Source organism: Epinephelus moara, chromosome 8 (genome assembly GCF_006386435.1).
Source record: "Epinephelus moara isolate mb chromosome 8, YSFRI_EMoa_1.0, whole genome shotgun sequence".
Lineage (NCBI taxonomy): Eukaryota > Metazoa > Chordata > Actinopteri > Perciformes > Serranidae > Epinephelus > Epinephelus moara.
Window position 1 is genome coordinate 40,736,337 of NC_065513.1, and position 9,317 is coordinate 40,745,653.

Genomic DNA, 9,317 nt, shown 5'->3' on the forward strand with positions numbered 1-9,317 from the left:
CCTGCCTCTTGTATCCAGAAATTAAAATCCAATTGGGGCCAATCAGGGGTCTGTACCATAGTTGATAATGTAAGCAACCATTTAGGGACTGTGTTGTAGTTGAGGACATAAAATGCAGGCCACAGCTTGCATAACAGTAATGATGGCTCTCAGAGCAACAAGCGCTAACTCTAACGTTTGTGGGGTAAACACAGCAGTGAGTGAAGTTATTGAAGAGAGTCAATAACAACACTTAAACAAGAACAAGAGTATGCACTCAAGGATTTTCTCGGAGGAGAAGATGTTTTTTTCACTATTCTTCCAACTGGATTTTGCAAAAGCTTGATTTATCAACTGGCTCTGTTGGTGATTAAGATGTTGTTTGTTCTGCAGAGTGGCTGAAGGAGTTTATCTGTTAAAGCAAGTACTTGCGCCCATTGAAAGTGTTTGGGGCAGCACCAGGTCCAGACTGATACAGAGAGCGAAACAGAATGTTGAGCTCATGTCATCAGGATGGTCTTACCAGGTCAGCAGTTTAAGCCAAAACACAATCTTCTACTGAACATAACCCAGTGCTTTGTGTGCCTAAACACCATGTTAACCACTGCACTGTTGAAATGTAAAGTTTCAACATATGAGCTACATAATAACGAGGAAAGATCCTTGGTTTGCCAAAACGTACAATGCCAATAATTTTTCTCTTTCGCAATTAGCAGGTGCCTTTTTTCAGGGCGCAACAGCCGCACCCTGAGATGAACAAAGATAAACTTTTGGAACACAGTAGCATGTGTTGCATGTCATGTGACAAGGAACAACCAGTCACAGCCAGCAGATATCTTTTCATTCCTCCATAAAATATCTGTCCAACCAGTGACAAGAGAAGTTGATCTTTTAAGTGCAGGGCTACCCAGAGCTTTACGATCTTCACGGACAATATTTTATTATGCACTTGAAAAACAATGCATGGAAAGAAGATCAGCTCTGAACTTGGGATTTCTGGTGAGGAGGCAACTTGCCTCATAGCCCTGGAAAGTTGGAAGCACCCAGCACCCAACGTTACGCTGTCCAGGTGGTGAAAGACATAGAATTTCTACGAGCTGTGATGGTGTTAGGATTCATTTTGCTGCCTAATTACTTAAAACTACATCACTGCCATAAGTAATTGTGCAGGACAATCGAGCACAATTTAAACACATTATAACCACATTTTGGATCTTCTGACCTTATGGCGTGTCTCCTGTAACACCGCTAACTGGTGAAGCTGATGTGGAGCAGCTGATGAGTTTACAGGTTGCTGTGACTGAACAAAAGATGGTCACTGTGTGCGTAATGACAACATTAACAGGGAGAGGTAGAAGCCATCTAACTCCCACACACATTACACTCATTACACACACACACACACACACACACTTTTGGCTTTTGTGAGTGTTGACACTTGGCCTCAAGTCATGATTGATAGATGCTGTTTACTTGTGGGCAAGGTACTCAATTTCAACTTAAGATGCCATTAGTGACAAACAATGCTTTCTCAAAGGAGGAAAAACAAGCTAAAATAACAGTTATTAAGGTAATTATGAGTTATAGGTGCCATTAGGGCTCAATGGATCTTTGTTATTGTGACTAATATTTCTTTGGTTGGGTTTTCTTGAGGTGCCTTGATTTTCTGACGCCTCTCCAATTATCGATAACGAGTTTTTTCTCTCTTGATGAAGCATCATCAACATGCGGCAATTCTGAACTTCAAGGACCCTCAGAGGACGAAGCAGAGCGGCCTCCCTCCTGCAAAGCAGCTAAGAAATATTTACTGGGCACTAAACCACACTGAGTCACAGAGAGCAGGAAGCTGATTCAGTAATGCTCTCAAGTGGGTTTTCATCAGTTGTTACAGTAAACAAAACCCCAGGAGAGAGGATGAAGGAAAAGGAGAGAAGAAGAAGAAAAACAATGCAACAACTCTGTAGGTGGAGCTCAAGATACCTGCTCAGATATCCTGCAGGTCCTCCTACAACAGGAAACACCAATCAATAAATCAGCTGTGCCTCAAAAATGATCGTTGATCTGATAATTAAATATCAGTCTAAAACATCCAAAAGCACTTAAAAGAGATTAAAAGCTGGGTTTTTCCCCAAATAAATCACCCCCTCCTTCTCTGCAACGCTTAGCACATTCCTGCAGGAAGGCTTCCGTCAGAATGAATCTGGCCTGTTGTGGTTTAATCTTGTTTGGACTTCTAAAGATGGTCAGGTGGAGCATCTTAGACATAACAACCTCAGACACACTGATTTAATTACATACATACATAGAAGAAAAACAAGTACTTGTTTTGAACGTATTTTTAAGTCTGTATGGGCTTTTGTTAGAAATGCCCCACAAACAATGTTACCTAAACAGTAGGCTAAACATCAGCAAGCTTTAAAGCCCCCCTCAAGAGCCTATCCCAGCTGACACTCGGTGAGAGGCAGGGTTCACCCTGGACAGCTCACCAGACTATCACAGGGCTGACACATAGAGACAGACAACCATTCACACTCACATTCACACCTACGGACAATTTAGAGTCACCAGTTAACCTGCATGTCTTTGGACTGTGGGAGGAAGCTGGAGCACCTGGAGAAAACCCACGCTGACATGGGGAGAACATGCAACCCCCAACCAAGGTTTTAACCTGGAACCCTCTTGCTGTGAGGCAGCAATGCTAACCACTTTACCACTGTGCTGCCAATATATAGTTTTTATTAGATTTTAGATTTTTCTGAACCATGATCCTGACAATGTTGATTGGGAAGACAACATATGACAATAGTATAATCTGCTTGTGTAGATGTACTGTTATGAACATCATAAACATCGTTGTAAGCTCACCAGTCAACTTATCTTGTATTTACCATAACTGTAGCATCATATCCTTAGTTATATCTCTAGGTAGTTGCCCTCCACCTCAGTTTGGTGTGTTTAGTGTGTTGTTTATTTTCATAATGGCATTTGTGGTCTATGTGCAGCAAACACAGTGAATTACACCAAATCCCACTGGCAGAAATAGCACAACACATCTCTCCCATTCACTCGCTTCTATACCGTCTCTCAGCCTCAGGGCACTGCAAGATGGGTAGACATGTTACCAAGGTCCACCATCTAAAATGCAGTTGAGGGACGTGTTAAAAGTTTGCTCCAGCCACCAGCATCGGCCTCTAAAGCCTGGTATACACCGTGTGATTTTGGGCTGTCCCAGACGAAAGGTGACCAACATGACAGAAATGTGGTGATATCTTTGCTTTTGGCTCTAAAACAGTGGTCCTTTGTCACATCGTGAGAAAGGTTCAAGGATGACCATTGTCACGGCCTTGTGATCAAAGTCAGCCTGGGATAAATTTCTGACAGTCCACGGTGTACCCTGCCTTGCGCCCAATGTCAGCTGGGATAGGCTCCAGCCCCCCCGCGACCCTCAAGAGGATAAGCGGTTAGAAAATGGATGGATGGATGGATGGATGGATGGATGGATCTCACTGTGTGACTGCTGTTACCACCCACGTCTACTAACCAACCAATAGAAATGCAGCATGAAATGGCAGTAAACCCAAACAAACAGACAGATAGCAGCTCGCCATGGAGGCAAAACATGCTAAAAGAAATATGTGAGATTCAGGCAAAGATCGCATTAAAAAGGACGACGCATGGAAGGAAATAGCGGCAGAGTTGCAGCTGCCAGGTGAGCAACCTAGCAGCTAGCAAACACATACACAGACACACCACGGTATATAGTGCCCATAAAACTTTAGATTATTTAATAATGTGACCCTCTTCCGCACTCAGTATGGGAAGCTATTGTAGGTCGTAGCCTGCGATTCACTAGGTGCTGTCATCGTACAGTCTGCATAAATCTAACTTGATGTTTTACCCAAGTTTATTAGATCTATGTCGCACAGTGTAGCTACACTCAACTTATAAAATTGCTAAAATCTCACAGTCTGAAGGAGGCTTCACAGGTACGGACACTGGGAACCAGAAACAGTGTCAGCAGGAGGAGAAGGTAAAGAAGAGAGTGAGTGAAAGAGAGAGAAATTGTTGTCTTATTTGTGCTCTAATAAACAGTAAACTCATCAACAAATTCAGAATTGGCTTATTTTCATATTCCGTTCTGTTAGCTTACAAGGAAGCCATCAATACGCCAAAATATAACCTGGGATTTGTTCAGAGTGGGGAAAGTGTGCAAAATGGACAGGACTTCTGTTGTTGGGCCGAGCTGTTGTTGGGTAAGAAATTGTTCCAGTGTGTGAGGTAATAGGTCATCGAAACACAATGTCTTGTTTTGTATTTCTTCACATATTAAACATGTGCTGTGCAGAATGGAGCTACTTTCTCTTATGCAAAAGTAGCTTAAAAATAATTTGCCTATTGTTGTCCTGTGGATATTCTAACATAAATCATGAGTAGATTGACAGAAATGTCTCTATGCTTCTGTCTTGACAAGTACTGTAGAAATATTTGTTTGTTCTTGCACTTTTGCATTTAGTCATGGGTTTATCTCTTGATTAGCTTCAACACTTCACTGCTTCCATAAATTAGTCTTGTTGTTTTAACTGTCACTTTTGATTTCTCCTCCAGCTTAAAAGCCCCGTGACAAATCGATGCACTACAACTATTTTCTCAAGCCACTGGATTCTCATATACACGTACATTCCCCAAATAATGGGAAATACATGCCTGTTGTGTTTTTCTTTTTTTTCCCTCTGTTCTCTTTGTTTTATGGAGCCCTGCTCAGGATACATCAAGTGAGGTAGCATATACTGAAACCAAATGGCGTGCAAAAGAATTAACATTCTAATTAAAATCTAATTAGACTTTGATTTGCCAGATAATTATACTCGTGTGTCGCTGTTCTCTGGACTATTCAGATTTGATGAGGTGTGTTAGTGGTAATTACCTCGCTGATATGGAGTTGTGTGACAGCGCAGTTTTCACACTGAGGCACAACAAAAGAAAACATAGTTCCTTTGTATAATTCATGTTTTAGTTTGAGTAATTGGTTCTTACACAGAATGAGGCTGGAGTACTTTCTGAAGGAAGAGCCAAATAAGAGCTGAAAGCAATCAGGAGTTAAACAAAATGCAGTTTGAGACAATTGTTTTATATTAATGTTGTCTATAGCCAGTTTTCATTATTCAGTATGTTTAAATGTTTTAGTTTTTGGGACAAAATTGTTCACAAGCATCACTCACAGTGTATACTTGTACAACAGTACTTGGGCTGATTTGTAAACTTAGGCTCTTCAGTGAAACAAATACAATTCTTATATGAAGTTGCAACACAGTCTCACCCCCAACTCATCAAACACTTATGCTTAAAGGCACGCTAAGCGCCGTTGGGCATCACTTCTGTTTACGTTCAACAATGTTATCAAACACAGTGGCGCTAGCTCGGAGCCTGGGCTGCCTACAGAGACCGGACTTTTTCACAGCATATTCAGAGGACATGTAGCTAGCGGATCGTGAGGTGATGTTTGCTGTATGTGACAAAAACTTTTCAAGCTTAGGAAGACTTAGAGAGCCTTTAATCAGTGGCTCTGTACATCAAGATATTATGAGCCAAGTACCCCTCCTGTGTCAGTTATGGAGGCTCCAGGACAGCGTGTCAATTCATTCTTGTTACATGCATTGTGTCTTTTCAAAATAAACTTTAGTTTTCACAGGAAATGTTTCTCCGCTTGTTAAATGCATGCAGTCTCTTTTCAAAATAAAGTTAGAACGTAGGTACAACACTTCATTTTTAAGTTACATTAGTTAGGCAACAAAAGTACGTGGTTAGGTTTTTAAGAAAAGAATCATAGTTTGGCTTGAAATCATCTGTTACTAACGTAAAGTCATGTGACATATGTCAGTAGCATTCCGTAAAACTTCAATTAAACACCCTGTCCCTTTCACTAGCTAGTTGTGGCTACACATTTTGACAAATAAACACCTGTCTCAATTAGATGCCTGGTCTGGTTGCCAAGCAGTTCATCTTTATAAAAGTTTTTCGGATGTATAAAACTGGATTGTTAACTCCCTCAAATTATGTGTCCATTCCGTGATTACCCTGTAAGTTATTCATACGCCTTTAGTCCATAACAGTCCTCAGATCAAAAGAATCAAAAGGGTTTTTCATAAAAATGAATCCAAGTTGTGAGGATTGTTTTAACAGGAAAGACGGTGTTGTTTCGGCATGATAGGTGCCGTAATCCTCAAGTGCTGTAACTCACTCTCTGTCTGATGCTCTGTCTGTCGGCCCTAGGTCAAATGAATGATTCATAATTAATGTTACCTGAAGCCTAATTTTATACAAAAAATATTCATACTGGCTACTGTCCCAGATATAGGCCTGTTGAGTTCAGTGATTCAAGCAAATAATAGCCTGGGCTATTAATTGAAGTTTCATGGTAGTATGCTACACACCAGCACACTACTTTGTCTTTAAATGAACTCAGTTGACATTTGGTTTCACGTGAAACAGTGGGCTCAGGGGTGTAAGTGAAAGTCCGGTTTCATACTGAACTACACCAACCAACCATATCACCATGGAGAAGGAAGCATGCTTGTACTCACAGACACAAATTGCACATTGGTAGTAAGAGGCTCTAGCCTTGGACCAAGACTTACTACCAATGTGCAATACACCTCCCAACCACTATAGTGGCGCTGTGGCGCAGTAGAAAGCTGGTGCACTCATTCATTGCAGGACGAAGAAGGGGTTAAGAAAATGTCAAGACATCCCGAGATAAAATGCATGTTTATTTAACAATAATGGATATACAAACACACAGCAACCCCCCGTACACCTTCCTAACATCTGTGCCTATGAGGTGAGTACATTACATGTTTGATTTGAACGTTTATGGAGACGTGAATCGGTCTAGACCGGGAACCCCCAAACAAAAAATGGGGTTCGTTTTCAAGACATTCATGCAATGAACGTCTTGGTCCAAGGCTATGGATTATCTTGAGTAAGTGGGTCATGGTTTCTGTATAGAGACATTGATGTTAAGTTTTCAAATCTATTTTTTGTCACTTTGTGCACTACTAGTCAAGTACCATCTAGTTTCATCATACTGGAGAAAAGACAGACATCTCAACATCTCCAACACTCTGCAAGGCACACCAAAACTATCTAGATTGATAAATAGCACTACAGGTAAGCAGGAAAATGTGTATTTCGATTTTGGGGTGAACTGTCGCTTTAAGCTCAAAACAGTTAGGAAAAAATAGGTGTTGATGTCCTCAAAACTACAGGCAGCAGCTCCAACTGAAAAGGGATCACAAACTTTTAATTTGCTGCTAGCTTTACATGGATTTCAGTGCTGGTGCCGGCTGTTTTATCACCACCAGCAACATACCATGTAAAACAAGCAAATAAATATACCTACAGGAATCACAGAAATGACAAGAGATATATAAAACCCTTTAACTCTACCTTTATTGAGAACATTTGCTGCAGCAGTTACAGGTAAACAGTGGAGAGCTCAGCAGCAGCTGTGGAATGTTCACTTTGACTACCTGTCAGTGTTGTTACCTAATTCCATAGCCTGAAGTCACGTCCTCCAACTACACACACCTTGTTCAAACAAGAGCAATGAGTGATGAGATAAGATCGAACCTGGAATTTCTTACATGTGCTGGAAAATACCACCTGAGGAAACATATCATTAGTGTTTATTGTAACCTGAGGGGAAGGTAGTCAGGTACACAGGAGTTACGAAACGCAATTACTCATCTGTCAATAGATGTGAGACGACTGTGAGAACATTTGCATCATCCGTCTTGGTATTCCCATGAAGACTTTTGGTTTTTGGACTGCCACTTGGCCACATGTTCATATTGCATTTGTTTAAATGGGGCTGTGTAGCTCAGTGGGTGGAGCGTGGCAGCAATAAGATGAGGGAGGCTTCAGTTTTATGCATACAGCTCCATGGTGCACTGCCAGGTTTAGGGGTTCAGCTCCCCGCGTAGATCAATGAGTAGAGAAACGCACTAAGTCTGCCAGGGTTGGGGATTTAAATCACACAATGAGCCATCCACGCTGAGGATAGAGGCACCTGCAGCTTCCATAGTGTGCCTTGAATAAAAAGGCAAATTTAATTAAATGCTAAAAAGAAAATACCCCATGTGCTTGCACTGTTGCATATCATATCTGTGATGCTCAGTGCTGTCAATGATGGCAAAACAAAAATACGTGTTTCTAACTGAATAGCAGTGTTTAAAGTGTACATCAAGACACAACTGATTAAGTGCTTTAAATCACTGCAAGATATGATAAACTGCAGGTACACAGATCCTCAATACGTCCCCTGAAAGGTTCTGTGTGTAACGTAATCCTTTTAATTAGCGACACCTCCCTCTGAGGCCGTTAAGTTGACTGCAGTCAGCATCCTGTTGCTCACGCTCCGGTAGCTACTGTATGAGTGAGCATCTGCATCGGCCACAGCTGTGACTGACAAGAGACTAACCATGATTGACCGGCATCATGTTGATAGAACACTGAAAAATAAATTACAGCCATATTTTGGTTAACATATTTAGGTTTACAGTTGCAATTAGGTTAAGTATCTGTAGTTTCCATGTCAGAAGCAAGCTACGTTAGCTAACATTAGCCCCTTTTGCCTTCAGGGCTGCCTTAATTCTTGGTGTCATAGATTCAACAAGGTGCTGGAAACATTCCTCAGAGATGTTGGCCATATTGACATGACGACATCACAGTTGCTGCAGATTTGTCAGCTGCACATCCATGATGAGAATCTCCCGTTCCACCACATCCCAAAGGTGCTCTATTGGACTGAGATCTGGTGACTGTGGAGGCCATTGGAGTACAGTGAACTCATTATGTTTCCATCCAAAAGTGATTTGAATCATTGGGAAATGTGCATTAAAAGAAATACGAATCCTGTGTGTTTCCATTAAATGTACGGACTTTGGTGAAAACTACGAACTTGCGCCAGTTTTCCACAGAACCGGAAACAAAACAAGTCTTGCATTCTTCTTCTTCTACGTTTTCTGGCGGTTGGCAACCAGCTTGTAAATGCATTATCGCCTTCCCGACCCAGAGTGTGGATACCACCATGGAGAGAGGTGCGTTATAACTGTTTCCATCCCCCGTTTTGCTAATCAACATTTTTTCGAATCAACCAAAACCCGGCTAAAGCGAGTGTATTTTAGTTTGTGCGAATCAGGGGATTTTAATTCGAATTTTGGCGTTTCCATCATAATTTTCCGATGCGATACTTCTAGATGTGCATCTGAACAGGCTGATGGAAACATGGCCATTGTCTGTCTGTTTGAGATGATGTGAGCTTTGTGACATGGTGCGTT